The sequence below is a fragment of the Oncorhynchus tshawytscha genome, linkage group LG08 (genome assembly GCF_018296145.1).
Source record: "Oncorhynchus tshawytscha isolate Ot180627B linkage group LG08, Otsh_v2.0, whole genome shotgun sequence".
NCBI classification, from domain to species: Eukaryota; Metazoa; Chordata; class Actinopteri; order Salmoniformes; family Salmonidae; genus Oncorhynchus; species Oncorhynchus tshawytscha.
In genome coordinates, this window is record NC_056436.1 from 73,294,025 (window position 1) to 73,311,607 (window position 17,583).

Sequence of the window (17,583 nt, forward strand, 5' to 3'; positions counted from 1 at the left end):
AACCTTGCGGAAAAAATATTTTCCCTGATAGTCATTTTGATATTGATTTTATACGCACATTTTTGTAACGGATTTTGTTTCAAAGAGAATAAGCTATTTTTTCCCCCTTGCTGTTTTTGTATTCATATTATGCCACCATTTTGTTGTGAATTATGTAGGTAAAGCTGTTGAATGATTTGTCAGATGACATGCAGCTCACAAATGACTGAGAAAGACTTGGAGTGACCGAAGAAGAAAATAAAGTCTCACTAAATGAGATTGTAATCATGACCTCAATCAGTAGCACAGTATACTCACTTATTTTTGTGCTGTCCTTGTCTCTTCTTTTGTATATAAAATGAAAAAATATTCACTGGTGTCATGTCTTGTAACTGATACACCAGGTAGAGTGTGTTGGTATGTCCACATGCTTACTACACATGTAGCCTACACACCTGACTCTGGTATGGAACAAATGTGTCGTTGCCAGCCAGGTCACGATTGGACCCGTCATTATAATCCAGTGCTGTCCCTTCGTCCCCCTCTACTCTGTTGCTCCAGCAGGTGGTGCCAGATCTGTGCCAACACAACTGTCCACTGAAAATGTCATCTCTAGTTTTCTGGTGAATCTGGTCTAGTCTAAATGATCATCCCTTTTCGTGTAAATTAGACTTTGGGTGTATTACTTTATAATTGTGCATAGGAGTGATTGGATAGAAATCTGAATATTGCATATGCTACAATAACAGCACACCAATGATCCACAGTGCTCCTCTACTTGCAGCATACATAGGTACTAGATTTACAGGTAGGTTTATCCCTAGTTGTGTCTGACACATTTTTACAGGTGAGTCATTATCATAAATGAAATAATATTGTGATCTGTAATATAGGCTGTTATGACGGTGGCTACCCTGTAATACTATTTAGGACATGAAGCTGTATACCTGAGATTGTGGACCATGACATTCGGTAAAGTAGGTTTACCAAAATATAAAGGGTAGAGACAGAACCTGAAGTGACCCATCCAGTTACCGCCCTCTTGCCGCGGATAACAGCCTAATGGGATTCCCCTAAAATGGAGGCAATGCACGGCTCTTCGGCAATGCGTAATACCAAACAACACTTTTCTCCTGAACTCCTCCCTTCTGCTTTTGCCCTCCCTCGATTTTTACCTCGCCCTCCTCTGGTCTAGCTTGTCTCTGCTTTTTATTTAGCCAGCTACCAAGTTGCGACATTTCACTTCACGCCGCTTCATCGTTTTGTTTCCCCGCATAATATTTTGGGATAAATGCACGACGTATCGTTTTTTAAACTGTTATCATAAATGTAAGTGATTAGATTTTTCCAGCACTATTAACATTCGTTCTAAGTATGGCGTATTCAGAATTGGTAAAATAATTATCGTATCGTGACATGAACATTTATTTAGCATGCTGTAATAAGTAAGAAGACAACGTGTCGAAGACAGGATTAGGCTATTTATCAGACCTACCGAGCGTGCACAGGTAAGAACACTAATGCATGACTGCTGTCGCAGTTGACTTTCACCTGGCGTCTTGCCTTACTAATTGCGCATGTTGGTTCGTGTAAATAAGCTTGTAACAACACATCTATTGGAAGTTAGTAAATATGTATCACATGGATAGCCAACAATTGAATAAACTGTCTCTTTGCCTGTTGTTGGGTAGTTTACAATAGCAATAGTAGGCGAGGTTACGCATAGAATACAGAGTGATGATGTCATAACATTTCACGTCTGACATTATTTTAGGCCTAGTCCATATGGTGATGCATTTAGGAAACCAACAGAATCATTTTCAGGGCTGTCGCTCTTCAAGACACTCACACTATGCCAGTTATCGATTCTGTCGCGTCGGTAATACAGGAAGCAAATCTCACAACCATTTCTAATGCGGAAATGTTGAAGAGCTCGCCAGTTTAACTGGAAATTAGTAACATCTGGTTCGTTCAGGTCGTTCAGCCATTCCTATGGGGGAAATTAATGGAGAAAGAATGGGGTTTTGGGATAAACGCCGAAATAAGGGCTGAGGTTAACAGAAGTTTAGGAGACAAAGTTTTTTTCTGTATAAACTCTGCTAATCCTGTGTTTACCACAGACCTTATTTTCGGTGTTTATAAAAAACAACAACATTCATTTCCCCATAGGCTTTGGCCAACAAGCTATGTGGAGTTAGCCTCCATTAGGATAAGGGTGCAACTGCAGCCTGTAATTTGGGGCGTTCCTGCATCTGCAGGAACCCCTCTTTATATGTCTGTTGGTCCATTTTTAAACTATATGACTCCAGTACATAGGCAGGGGCACTTAAGTACAGTAGATAGCGGTAATGCACCATAACGTTGGATGCCAACTGCTGATAAATCCCACAGTAGAAGAAGAGGCTGGGGTGAAAATGGTAGCTAGCTATAGCTAGTGTCTTTTGCCCCCGCCTGTCGGACACTGTTTTCCCACAGTTCTGTTAACGACAGTGAGGGCAGGTGTTCGGCAGGCAAGAGCGAAGAACACTGTGCTAACTTAGCCAACTAGTCTTAAGGAGGACTCCGGTACACAGCAGGCAGGTGCGACACCATGTGCTAGCTAACTAACTAGCAAGCACACAGTGTTACCCCCACCTCCCACCTGCTGTGTACCGGAGTAGCTAGACACCAATTGGCAGTGTACTTCGCCCCCTCCTGTCAGGCACTGTTTTATTCAGAACAGGCGGGAGGTGGGGGCGATGCCGTGTGCTAGCTAACTAACTAGCACACGGTGTCGCTAACTAGCAAGCTAGCACACGGGTTCGCTAACTAGCAAGTTAGCTAGCACAAGGTGTCCCTTCCGCCTGCTGTGCTAGTGGGAGGCAGGAGCGACTGGTAGACAGTGTCCTTTGCCCTCCCCTATTGGGCATTGTTTTCCCGCAGTTCTGTTAACGATGGTGAGGGCAGGTGTTCGGCAGGCGGGAGTGAAGTACACTGTCTACCGGTGTTGCCTCCTGCTAGCTAGTAACAGCAGACTGGGATGAAACAAACTCAGATAACACTTTTATTTCCCTTTTGACCCACATTCAGAATTGTCACACAAGCATGAAGATGGCGTACTAGAGGGGAGTCGTTCATGCAGGAACCAATGGGATGCTCGAGGGGGCGTTATGCCCACCTGCAGGTCGATTTGCGGGTTGCAGTTGCACACTATTTGTCTGTTAGTGCCAACAACAAGACGCCACTTCTTGACCTGTAATGCCACTCCATCCAAGTGCATGTCGCTCTTTTGAAGAACTACATAATTTATATGTCTATCGAATTGCAAATCACTATGCCTATTTCAACACTTTTTGGAATGATAATGTGGCCTGGGGGACTAGATGGTTCTGGCCTGGGGGACGATATGGTTCTGGCCTGGGGGACTAGATGGTGCTGGCCTGGGGGCTAGATGTTCCCGGCCTGGGGGACTAGATGTTCCCGGCCTGGGGGACTAGATGTTCCCGGCCTGGGGGACAAGATGGTGCTGGCCTGGGGGACAAGATGGTGCTGGCCTGGGGGACTAGATGGTGCTGGCCTGGGGCACTAGATGGTGCTGGCCTGGGGGGCTAGATGTTCCCGGCCTGGGGGGCTAGATGTTCCCGGCCTGGGGGACTAGATGTTCCCGGCCTCGGGGACTAGATGGTGCTGGCCTGGGGGACTAGATGGTGCTGGCCTGGGGGACTAGATGGTGCTGGCCTGGGGGACTAGATGGTGCTGGCCTGGGGGACTAGATGGTGCTGGCCTGGGGGACTAGATGGTGCTGGCCTGGGGGGCTAGATGGTGCTGGCCTGGGGGCTAGATGTTCACGGCCTGGGGGACTAGATGGTGCTGGCCTGGGGGACTAGATAGTGCTGGCCTGGGGGACTAGTATGAGAAGTTGTTCCTTATAGTGCTGGCCTTGGGGGCTAGATGTTCCCGGCCTAGATGTACCTGGCCTGGGGAACTAGATGGTGCTGGCCTGGGAGACTAGATGTTCCTGGCCTGGGGGACTAGATGGTGCTGGCCTGGGGGACTAGATGGTCCTGGCCTGGGGGACTAGATAGTGCTGGCCTGGGGGACTAGTATGAGAAGTTGTTCCTTATAGTGCTGGCCTTGGGGGCTAGATGTTCCCGGCCTGGGGGACTAGATGTTCCCGGCCTGGGGGACTAGATGTACCTGGCCTGGGGAACTAGATGGTGCTGGCCTGGGAGACTAGATGTTCCTGGCCTGGGGGACTAGATGGTGCTGGCCTGGGGGACTAGATGGTCCTGGCCTGGGGGACTAGATGGTCCTGGCCTGGGGGACTAGATTGTCCTGGCCTGGGGGACTAGATGGTCCTGGCCTAGGGGACTAGATGGTCCTGGCCTGGGGGACTAGATGGTGCTGGCCTGGGAGACTAGATGGTGCTGACCTGGTGGACTAGTAGGAGAAGTTGTTCCTTATAGTGCTGGCCTTGGAGCTTTTCTTATTCCAATCATAACCTGTTATCAGACCTAATCCAATACACTATGCCTACTATGTCCCAAATGACACCCTATTTCCTATGTAGTGCACTACTTGGGCAAGGTCAAAAGTAACTCTACATAGGGAACATGGTGCCATTTGGTTTGAATGAGATAAACAGAACATGACATTAATATACTGCCTGGTGCCATTTGGTTTGAATGAGATAAACAGAACATTACATTAATATACTGGCTGTCTCAGGTCACCACAGTAGTTCTGTCGGTTAAACCAGGTGACTAAACCAGTTTCCTTTTATCTTTGCCAAGTGGCATTCCACCCGGTGGAGTGAAGTTCCCCCCCTTATTTTCTGAAATAGGGGGGGGGCTGCAGATAAGGGGTCACATCAAAGTCAATAGGGCTATAACACGCCATAACCCCACACTTAAATATGCTGTTTTCACTCACTCAGCATCAGTGCATATGCTTTTGCAAATCGATGCCATTGCCTTTAACAGCATGGCGAGTCTAGACTGGTTTATGTTCTCTCTCTGTCTCTCTCTCTGTCTCTCTCTCTGTCTCTGTCTCTCTCTGTCTCTGTCTCTCTCTGTCTCTGTCTCTCTCTGTCTCTGTCTCTCTCTGTCTCTGTCTCTCTCTCTCTGTCTGTCTCTCTCTCTCTCTCTCTCTCTCTCTCTCTCTCTCTCTCTCTCTCTGTCTCTGTCTCTGTCTCTCTCTGTCTGCAGTGGACTCTGCACCCGTCTAGCTATTTATATTTTTTACTCCATATTAACACAGGTAACCGCTGCACCACACACAGTGAGGTTACTGTACTCTAACTGCACTCCTACACAACCTGTCCTCATTTCCCCTCTACACAACCAACCAGGTCCCTGCTCAGCTGCCCCAGATTCTGCCCAGTACCTAGTATTTTCATGGCGCAAGTAAAACATATACTGATATACTACATATACTGATAAAGCAACAGCCTAAAAGAAATCACCAAATGTTATGCAGGCTATATGAAATTGATTAATCCATATTTTCTGCTAATACTCAGCAATCTCACAGGTAGTAAATATCCATTATCTCACTGTGAGGGTTTGGATAAAGGTATAGGTTAATAACATAAAAACCCCTGTAAATAGACAGACTTTTGTAGGCATACAAATCAAATCAGTAATTCTTAAATGCAAACATGTTTCCTTGTTTACTCCATTACATGTCATGCTTTACATTTCAGTATGTGGTACAGTATGTTATTCTTTTAGTACACTAATGTCATTTATGAGTGTAGCCTATGCGTCTGTGTACATGCCAGTTACACAAAAACATACACTATACAGGACACGCATGTAAGTGTCCATGTACAGTGCCTTCAGAAAGTATTCATACCTCTTGAATTATTCCACATTTTGTTGTGTAACAGCCTGAATTCAAAATTGATTAAATATTTTTTCCCCTCACCCATCTACATGCAATACCCCATAATGACAAAGTGAAAACATGTTTTTAGAAAATTGTGCAAATTTATTGAAAATGTAACATACATATCTCATACATATAAGTATTCACACCCCTGAGTCAATACATGTTAGATTCACCCAGCGATTACAGCTGTGAATCTTTTTGGGTAAGTCTCTAAGAGCACACCTGGATTGTACAATATTAGCAAGTTAGCTTTAGCGCAATGACTGGAAGTCTATGGATATCTGCAGATACCCATAGACTTCCAGTCATTGCATGCTCACAGATACCCATAGACTTCCAGTCATTGCATGCTCACAGATACCCATAGACTTCCAGTCATTGCATGCTCGCAGATACCCATAGACTTCCAGTCATTGCATGCTCGCAGATACCCATAGACTTCCAGTCATTGCATGCTCGCAGATACCCATAGACTTCCAGTCATTGCATGCTCGCAGATACCCATAGACTTCCAGTCATTGCATGCTCGCAGATACCCATAGACTTCCAGTCATTGCATGCTCGCAGATACCCATAGACTTCCAGGCATTGCATGCTCGCAGATACCCATAGACTTCCAGTCATTGCATGCTCGCAGATACCCATAGACTTCCAGTCATTGCATGCTCACAGATACCCATAGACTTCCAGGCATTGCATGCTCGCAGATACCCATAGACTTCCAGTCATTGCATGCTCGCAGATACCCATAGACTTCCAGTCATTGCATGCTCACAGATACCCATAGACTTCCAGGCATTGCATGCTCGCAGATACCCATAGACTTCCAGGCATTGCATGCTCGCAGATACCCATAGACTTCCAGGCATTGCATGCTCGCAGATACCCATAGACTTCCAGTCATTGCATGCTCGCAGATACCCATAGACTTCCAGTCATTGCATGCTCGCAGATACCCATAGACTTCCAGTCATTGCATGCTCGTAGATACCCATAGCCTTCCAGTCATTGCATGCTCACAGATACCCATAGACTTCCAGTCATTGCATGCTCGCAGATACCCATAGACTTCCAGGCATTGCATGCTCGCAGATACCCATAGACTTCCAGTCATTGCATGCTCGCAGATACCATGCATAGACTTCCAGTCATTGCATGCTCACAGATACCCATAGCCTTCCAGTCATTGCATGCTCACAGATACCCATAGACTTCCAGTCATTGCATGCTCGCAGATACCCATAGACTTCCAGTCATTGCATGCTCGCAGATACCCATAGACTTCCAGTCATTGCATGCTCACAGATACCCATAGACTTCCAGGCATTGCATGCTCGCAGATACCCATAGCCTTCCAGTCATTGCATGCTCACAGATACCCATAGACTTCCAGTCATTGCATGCTCACAGATACCCATAGACTTCCAGGCATTGCATGCTCGCAGATACCCATAGCCTTCCAGTCATTGCATGCTCACAGATACCCATAGACTTCCAGTCATTGCATGCTCGCAGATACCCATAGACTTCCAGTCATTGCATGCTCGCAGATACCCATAGACTTCCAGTCATTGCATGCTCACAGATACCCATAGACTTCCAGGCATTGCATGCTCGCAGATACCCATAGACTTCCAGTCATTGCATGCTCACAGATACCCATAGACTTCCAGTCATTGCATGCTCACAGATACCCATAGACTTCCAGTCATTGCATGCTCGCAGATACCCATAGACTTCCAGTCATTGCATGCTCGCAGATACCCATAGACTTCCAGTCATTGCATGCTCGCAGATACCCATAGACTTTCAGTCATTGTGCTGACACTAGTTAGCATTGGCTTGCAAAACTTCCTCTAACTTCCTTCATAATGGACACAGAGACATAAAAATGATATCCACAAGTTCATCTGACTGGGCTTTATTTTTATTTAATTAGGCAAGTCAGTTAAGAACAAAATCTTATTTACAATGACAGCCTACCCTGGCCAAACCCAGACCAATTGTGAGCTGCCCTATGGGACTCCCAATCACAGCCGGTTGAGATGCAGCTTGGAATTGAACCAGGGTCTGTAGTGATGCCTCTAGCACTGAGATGCAGTGCCTTAGATTGCTGCGCCACTCGGCGGTTCTAATGGGCCTCATTGCCAAAATTCTGAAGTATCCACGAAGTATCCCACGCATGCGTCCGCATGTTGTTTTTGTCCATCCACACCAGATGTGATCAGGACACGCGGGTTAAAATATCAAAATGAACTCTGAATCAATTATATTCATTTTGTGACAGGTCGAAACAGAAGAAACATTCATGGACATTTAGCTAGCTAGCTTACTGATACTAGCTAATTTGTCCTGGGATATAAACATTGGGTTATTATTTTACCTAAAATGAAGACTGTCCCTTTTTTCTGGATCTTTGTAGAATTTTTACCAATTTTGTGTCACAAAATCGTGTGTTCTCTACTCAAACAACTAATCCACAGATAAAAGTGAAAACCTTAGTTTCTAGTAATCTCTCCTCCAGTCTTCTTCTTCTGTGGACTTTATCTGGCGGTTGGCAACCAACTTTGACTGGAGTGTGGACCTAAGATCATCATTCAGTCACCCACGTGGGTATATGCTCCTAAAAACCAATGAGGAGATGGTACAAGTGGGACTTGCAGTCAAAAATGGAACCAAGTTCTATTTTAGAGCCTGGCTACGCAGACGCTTGTTGACGCGTGCGAGCAATTTGGATGAAATGATTGAATAACCTGTATGTGTATATTTATTTTGCAATGCTCGCGCATGCAACGGGGGTGGTGTGGTCAGCATGTTAGGCTTGCTATAACAAAGGGGTGGAACACTTTTTGACTCAAGACATTTCAGCTTTTCAATTTGAATTCATTTGTAAAAATGTCTTTAAACATAATTCCACTTTGACATTATGGGGTAATGTGTGTAGGCCAATGACACAAAACCCTTCTTAAATTCAGGCTGTAACACAACAAAATGTGGAAAAAGTCAAGGGGTGTGAATACTTTCTGAAGGCACTGTTTGAGAGGGGTATATCTATAGCTGGATGTATGTTTTTGTGAATGGATACTGTGGTGCTTTAACAAGCTGAGGGGATTATAGATACTTAACCGAATTACTTTGCTCTATCTCTGTTGCTTGACCTTTCCCTCTCATTGTGACCTGGAGCTCCTCCTCTTGTCTTGTTATTCTCCTCCTCCTCCAGCGCTATCTTTAATCAATCACCTAATCACTAATCAATTACCCACACCACTCTGTCTCTCTTTCTCTTTCACACCACTCTTTCTATTTGCTTTATTGGCAAATAGTTAAAGTATCTAATATGGTCATATATTTGGCAGGAGGTTAGGAAGTGCTGCTAAGTTTCCACCTCATTTTGTGCCTTTCTCAATAGCAAGGCTGTACACAGTCAAAGATTTCCTCCGTTTTGGGTCAGTCACAGTGGTCAGGTATTCTGCCAATGTGTACTCTCTGTTTAGGGTCAAATAGCATTGTAGTTTGCTCTGTTGTTTTGTAAATTCTTTCCAATGTGTCAAGTAATTCTATTTTTGTTTTCTCATGTTTTGTTTGGGTCTAATTGTGTTGCTGTTCTGGGGCTCTGTGGCGTCTGTAAACAGAGCCCCAGGACCAGCTTGCTTAGGGGGCTCTTCTCCAGGTTAATTTCTCTACAGGTGATGGCTATGTTATGCAAGGTTTCTCTCTCTCTCTTTAGAGATAGCATCAGCCAGGTCTCTATCCCTCTGTTTCACTCCCGGAAGTGGTGCAGCGGTCTAGGGCACTGCATCTCAGTGCTAGAGGCGTCACTACAGACCCTGGTGCAATTCCAGGCTGTATCACAACCAGCCGGGATTGGAAGTCCCATAGGGCGGTGCACAATTGGCCCAGCGTCGTTAGGGTTTGGCTGGGGTAGGCCGTCATTGTAAATAACAATTGGTTCTTAACTGATTTGCCTAGTTAAATAAATGCTAAATAGAAATAATTATGTTAGAATGATCCAGGTGACTCTGGTCTGAGTAAGACTCTAATGTTTATTGGTTGGTTCTAGGCTATGTTTTTTTAAAGCTTGAAATGTTGTTGGTATGACAAAGGCCTAAAAGAGAGATTTGTTAGATTTTATCAGTCAAACAGTTGTTTAAGGGCTCTGGCTGCACATTTTCTACATATATTGCATGTCTTAAAGATTCCTGCGTTCCAAGTGTCTACTCTGGTGTTATGGCCTTGCGGTTTCGCACAGTTATTTGTTTTACCGTCTGTCCCTGGTGCTCCGACAGAGGGGCTGACTGGGCTTTTGGACGTGTGCAGCATGGGGGAGGGACCGAGGGGAAACTACTACTAATTTATTACATTTGTAAAGCGCTTTTCATAATACAAGAATAATCACAAGGTGCATAAAATAAAATAGAGACATAGTCAACAAAATTGAAAGAAATGTATGTAACCATATCATGAGGAAGGCTAGGCCGATAGAAGTGAGTCTTAAGGCCTGCTTTAAAAGCTCCAACAGTCTGAATAGCCCTGAGATTATCTGGATGGGAGTTCCATAGGCATGGTGCATGGGAGGACAAGGCACGGTCTAGGGATTTGCAGATGAGGAGGATGATTTTAAAGTCAATTATTTGACTTTGAGTTGAAATTCATTTTATTTTTACAGGGGCAGTGCACATTAATCCACGTTTCAGTAAAAGTGACGGTTTTAGCCAGCCGGCTAATTTTCAACGGCAGTCCCTGGGCAGGTTATTAAAAAGAATTACAATATAGACAATAGCAACATAGGACAAGCAAGGCATAGCATACAGATAGCGCAACATAGGACAAGCAAGACATAGCATACAGACAGCGCAACATAGGACAAGCAAGACATAGCATACAGACAGCGCAACATAGGACAAGCAAGACATAGCATACAGACAGCGCAACATAGGACAAGCAAGACATAGCATACAGACAGCGCAACATAGGACAGACAAGACATAGCATACAGACAGCGCAACATAGGACAGACAAGACATAGCATACAGACAGAGCAACATAGGACAGACAAGACATAGCATACAGACAGAGCAACATAGGACAAGCAAGACATAGCATACAGACAGAGCAACATAGAACATGCAAGACATAGCATACAGACAATAGCAACATAGGACAAGCAAGACGTAGCATACAGACATAGCAACATAGAACAAAAAGCAGCAAGACAAAATTCATAAAAGCAATAGTGTTTCCACACGTCACAAGTTACAGACATGGAAAGCGGCAACACACAGCTAGGGACCATGATCACAAATCTGATTGACCTTTAGCCATGTCTTCAAGCATTTTGTGAAAGTGTGATATGTGGTCCAGTTATGTGTGTCTGATGTCTTCCAGACATGGGAAGCTCTCACAGAGAAAGCGGATTTACTAAAGGTGCTTTTCCTTAAGGGAACTATACAGTCACCTCTCATGGCAGACCTTGTGGATCTGCTGCCATATGTTTGGGTTTTCTGTTTAACAAAAATACTGAGTGGAGGGGGAGCCAGGCCATTTAGGATCTTGAATACAAGACATGCATCGGTGTATTGCACAAGATTTTCCCAACTCAGGAGCCCATGCTTTCTGAGGATGTAACAGTGATGATGGCTATTGGGCTTCCTATCAAGCACTTTGAGAGCCTGTTTGTAGACAGACTGAATAGGAACAGGTAGCCGATGGGGGTGATGTGGGCAGACAGCTTTGTCTGTGTCAGAAGAATCCTTGCAGCACTGTTCAAATTCAATCAAATACCTTGAAATCATTGCTTCTGAGCCCCTCCCAATGTGCAGCTATATACAGGGAGTACCAGTACCAGATCAATGTGCAGCTATATACAGGGAGTACCAGTACCAGATCAATGTGGAGCTATATACAGGGAGTACCAGTACCAGATCAATGTGGAGCTATATACAGGGAGTACCAGTACCAGATCAATGTGCAGCTATATACAGGGAGTACCAGTACCAGATCAATGTGGAGCTATATACAGGGAGTACCAGTACCAGATCAATGTGCAGCTATATACAGGGAGTACCAGTACCAGATCAATGTGGAGCTATATACAGGGAGTACCAGTACCAGATCAATGTGGAGCTATATACAGGGAGTACCAGTACCAGATCAATGTGGAGCTATATACAGGGAGTACCAGTACCAGATCAATGTGCAGCTATATACAGGGAGTACCAGTACCAGATCAATGTGCAGCTATATACAGGGAGTACCAGTACCAGATCAATGTGCAGCTATATACAGGGAGTACCAGTACCAGATCAATGTGCAGCTATATACAGGGAGTACCAGTACCAGATCAATGTACAGGGGTACGAGGTATTTGATGTAGATATGTATATGAAGGCAGGGTAAAGTGACTTGGCATCAGGATAGATAATAATAAGAGTAAAATAAAGAACAGAGTAGCTGCAGCATATGATGAGTGTAAAAGTGTAGTGTGTGTATATAGTGTGCATAGAGTCAGTGTAAGATAGTCCAGGGTAACCATTTAATTAACTATTTAGCAGTCTTATAGCTATTTAACAGTATTATGGCTTGGGGTAGTGGCTGCCTCGGGGGCTGTTGGTCCGAGAGCCGATCCTTTGGTACTGTTTGCCGGAAGATTGGAGAATGAACCTTCTGTGGCTAGGGTGGCTGGAGTCTTTGGCAATTTTTCGATCCTTCCTCTGACACCACCTGATATAAAGGTCCTGGATGGCAGGGAGCTCGGCCCCAGTAATGTACTTGGCTGTCCGCACCACCCACTGAAGCACTTTGTGGTTGAGAGAAGTGCGTTTGTCATACCAAGTGGTGATGCAGCCAGTCAAGATGCTCTCGATGGTGCTGCTGTAAAACATTTTGGGATCCAAGGCCCATGCCAAATCTTTTCAGCCTTGTGGGGGAAGAGGCGCTGTCGTTCCTGCCTCACGACTGTGTTGGTGTGTGTGTCCCATGTTGAGTCCTTAGTGATATAGACAGCAAGGAAATTGAAGCTCTCAACCCGCTCCATCAGCCGATGTCACAAAGTGCTGTACAGAATCCCAGCCTAAAACCCCAAACAGCAAGCAATGCAGATGTAGAAGCACGGTGGCTAGGAAAAACTCCCTAGAAAGGCTGGAACCTAGGAAGAAACCTAGAGAGGAACCAGGCTTATATTACCCTTGCCTAACGATTGCGCCTGAAGCTGGGCTTGCAGCACGGCTATCCTCGCCATAAGGCGATCGTTCTCCTGTATATTATGAGTACAGCGACTACAGTTAGAAGGCATCATGTTAATGTGTTAATGTTACTACTTAGCTTCGGCTGGTGGAGGTCGTGTAGAACCATGTCCAGATAAGGCATCCGGGGTTCTAACGTTTAATGAAAAAAGTTGAGCGAGGTGAAAAATAAAAATATAAAACGGTAATTAAAAAGTAAAAAACGTAAAGTTGGCAGGTAGCAAAGAAACGTTAGCAACAAGTCTACAAGTTGAGACCTGAAATGACGGTGTGATGGTCAAAGCATTTCATAATGACAGATTCAAGTGCTAAAGGGCAATAGTCATGTAGGCAGGTTACCTTGGAGTTCTTGGGAACAGGAACAATGGTGGTCAGCTTGAAACATATTGGGATTACAGACAAGGAGAGATTGAAAATGTAATTGAAGACACTTTTAAGATGGTCTGCACATGCTTTGAGAACACACCCTGGTATTTTAAATGGCGGGCTTGTGAGTGCTAACCTGTTTTAAAGTTTTACACACATCAACCACGGAGAGTGAGATCACACAGTCATCCGGAACAACAGGGGCTTTCACGCAAGACTCAGTGTTGTATTCCTCGAAGCGACCATAAAAGGCATTTAGCTCGTTTGGTAGTTCTGCATCACTGGACATCTTACGGCTGGGTTTCCCTTTGTAATCCGTTATCGTCTGCAAGCCCTGACACATACGACTAGCGTTGGAGTATTGAACGCGTCACTGGTACTTCCTGTTTGCGTTTTAGTTCGTAAACAGGAAGCAAGAGAATAGAGTCATGGTCAAATTTGTAGAAGGGAGGACGAGGGGGAACCTTGTATGCGTTTCTGTGGGTAGAATAAAAGTGGTCTACAGTTTTAGCGCAGGAGACATGTTGATAAAAGTGAGAGAACGGTTTTAATTCTCCCCGTGTTAAAGTCTCTGCCCACCAGAAACACTGGCTCTGGGTGAGTGGTTTCTTCTTTGTTTATGGCCTCATATAGTTCGTTGAGTGCCAAAGTGGTGTTGGCTTGTGGAGGGATGGAGACAGTTGTGATCATTACTCTCTTGGTAGATAAGTGTCTGTAGCTTATCATGAGGTGTTCTATATCAGGTAGATTAAAGGTTCTGCAGTTTACCATGAGGTGTTCTATATCCGGGAATAAAAAGCTAGAGATTTCCTTCACACTGAACGCAGCACACCAGTTGTTGTTTATGAAGAGGCACACCCCTCCCCCCTTGGACTTGCTCGAGGCTGCCTTCGTCCGATCGTGCTGCTACATGGAGAAACCACTGAGTTCACTGAGTCATCCAGCCGCGTCTCTGCAAGGCATATCATTTTGCAGCTTTTCAACTCTCTCTGATAGGAGACTCTTGAACAAATCCCAACCATCTTATTCTCGAGTGACTGGACATTTGCCAATAGGACGGGGGGATATTCTCTTTGTCTCAGTTGACACAAGGATGCCGGCTCGTCTGCAGCATCGATGCCCACATCGTTTTGGTGAAGTGGAACAAATGAATGGTGTATGAACAAGGGAACAGTTTAGTCTAAGTCGGATTTGAAGTCGAAATCGAGGTTAGTAACTGTCTTGGCCGTCAAGTATTAATAGGGCTAGGCGTCCCGCTAGCGGGACAACTTCAAATAAATAATCATTAAAATTATGGATATTAAACATTTAGGTACATACAAGTGTCTTTATATCGGTTGAAAGCTTAAATTATTGTTTATCTAACTGCACTGCCCTATTTACAGTAGCCATTAGAGCGAAAGCATGCCATGCGATTGTTTGATGACGGCGCCCCACATCAAAATATTTTTCCACCGGCACAGGTTTCATAAATTCACAAATAGCGATTAAAAATTCACTTACTTTTTAAAAATCTTCCTCTGATTTGTCATCCAAAAGGGTCCCAGCTATAACATGTAGTGTCATTTTGTTAGATAAAATCCTTCTTTATATCCCAAAAAGTCTGTTTAGTTGGCGCCATCGATTTGAGTAATCCACTCGTTCAACTTGCAGAGAAAGGAAAATCTACCGCTAAACTTTGTTAAAACAAGTCAAAATACATTTCTTACTCTACATTTCTTACTCTTACTTTACTCAGATACTCTAAAATGTAATCAAACTATAATATTTCTTACGGAAAGAAGTATGTTCAATAGGAAACTGATATTAGCAGGTGCGTCTTGTCTTCATCGCGCGCCCAAACACAAATTTCCAAGACTGTCCTTGTACTAAAACTCATATTTCTTATTCGTTTTGGAAGTTACAAGCCTGGAACCTTGAACATAAACTGCTGGCACCCTATGGAAGCCATAGGAATTGCATCTTGGGAGCTAGAATTCATTATGCCCCTATACTTTCAATTGTAAGAGCATGGGCTCTCAAAAAAAAAGAAGTTAATTCCGATTGGTTAAACTTTGGATTTTCTTCTACCATATCTATTGTGTTATAGTCCCCTACATTATTTTAACATTTCTACAAACTTCAAAGTGTTTTCCTTCCAATGGTACCAATGATATGCATATCCTGGCTTCAGGGCCTGAGCAACAGGCAGTTTACTTTGGGCACGTCATTCAGACAGGAAGTGGAGAAAAAAGGACCCTAGCCCTAAGAAGTTTTAACTTTCTGTACAAAAAAGTAAGGATAAAAATGGAAAAAGTCACTAAATAGCGAAGTCGGGTGGAAACTCGTAAGATGTCGCCCTTCTCCATCGGCGCCATCTAGTTTATGAATTGAATTTGCAGGCAGGCCCCCAAGTACTGCGTTCCCATAATCAATTCTGGAGACATCAGCTTCCTGCTATGAAGGTTACCTTGTTACGTAGTGTAGTGGTGCTCCATCTTTGAGGATGGACATGACGCAGTGCGCTGCAGTCAACAACAGCCAGCCTTCCCCCTCTCTGGCTGTGTCCCATAGGCTACATTGACACAGGCAGACAAATTCTGATGTTTTGCCCAATTATTGGCAAAGAGCTGATCTGATTGGTCAAAAGACCAATTAATTAAAAAAATATCAGAATTGTGCTGCCTGTGTAAATGGCACCTTATTCCCTATATAGTGCAGTACTTTTGACCAGAGTCCTACACAGGATGTATGCCACATAAGAAAAAGGGTGCCATTTGGGACACAGGCTCTGTCCCACCTACCCTGACCTCTACCTGGTGACTCCTGGAGTTCCCTCCCCCTCTCTCTCTGCAGGTGTGGAGAGGCAGCCTGCCTTCTCCCTCTCTCTCTCAATTCAATTTAAATTTAAGGGTTTTATTGGCATGGTAAACAATGTTAACATTGCAAAAGCAAGTGAAGTCGATGATAAACAAAAGTCAAATAAATAATAGAAATGAACAGTAAACATTACACTCACAGAAGTTCTCTCTCTCTCAGCAGGCATGGGGAGGGAATGCAGTAGCTTCCTGCCCTCTCTCTCTCTCTCTCTCAGCAGGCATGGGGAGGGAATGCAGTAGCAGCCTGCCCTCTCTCTTTCTCTCTCTCTGCAGGTGTGGGGAGGGAATGCAGTAGCAGCCAGTCTAGTCCCATTCAATAGTCTCTTTTGAGTTGAGTTTTATTTCAGTATACATGGCAGCAGCTAAAAGCTGTATTGTGTACATAGTAAAAGAGGAAATGAAACGTTAAAAACAAAAGGAATATAGCAGGCTAATGAAGGATGTAAAGAAGTCTTCATGAAGGGATCTTGGACCAGGGAGAGTGTCCACACCAGTATCACCTTGAGTCTGCATGATCACTAGCCTAAACAATAATGACATTTCATCAAACTCAATATTAACCTTTTGATTCCTCCCCGTTGCCAAATATGTATATTTTTAAATGTTGACCTATTGATTGGCCAAGCGGCAAATCATGTGGCAATCTCAGGTTCAGAGGTCACCTATCCGCTGATCCAGTGTGTTGTTATGTTGTTTAATATAGTGTGTTATATTTGTATTGTTGTTTAATGTATTTAGGTTTGCAAAAGGTCTGAAACCTTCCAGTATATTTCCGGAATTTCCCCGGGAATTTTCTATGGGAAGTTAAGCCCAGGAATTTTGGTAAATTTGCTTAAAGTCACCAAAAAATGTTAGCTTATAACAGAGAACCTTTTTGTGGGATACACATAATGTCACGATCGTCGTATGGAATGGACCAAGGTGCAGCGCGGTGAGCGTACATTTTTCTTTATTTTGCAAATGTCGCCAACAAAACAATAATACAACAAAAACGACCGTGAAGCTCCGTAAGGCTATACATGCACAAACGAAGACAACTACCCACAACTACCAAAAGGAAAAAAGGCTGCCTAAAGTATGATTCCCAATCAGAGACAATGAAGACAGCTGTCCCTGATTGAGAACCATAACATGGAAACAAACAACATAGAATGCCCACCCCAAATCACACCCTAACCAAATAGAGAAATAAAATGGCTCTCTAAGGTCAGGGTGACACATAAGGCAATTCTAGGTCTTGTGGCATATTTTGGTTTAACTATCCCCAA

At 44.2% G+C, this 17,583-nt stretch overlaps 1 protein-coding gene across 9 annotated transcripts in view; it reads left to right on the forward strand.

Moving 5' to 3' along the window:
- Positions 1-1,109: 1,109 nt before the first annotated feature.
- Positions 1,110-17,583, forward strand: part of mbnl3 (muscleblind-like splicing regulator 3) — an 89,832-nt gene continuing 73,358 nt past the window's right edge. The window contains exon 1 of one of the 9 annotated variants that reach the window (XM_042325925.1): positions 1,110-1,487. The gene's annotated coding sequence lies outside the window, so the exon portion shown is untranslated. The remainder of the gene's footprint in view (positions 1,488-17,583) is intronic. The other 8 variants (XM_042325921.1, XM_042325920.1, XM_042325923.1 and 5 more) reach the window with 8 other exon arrangements.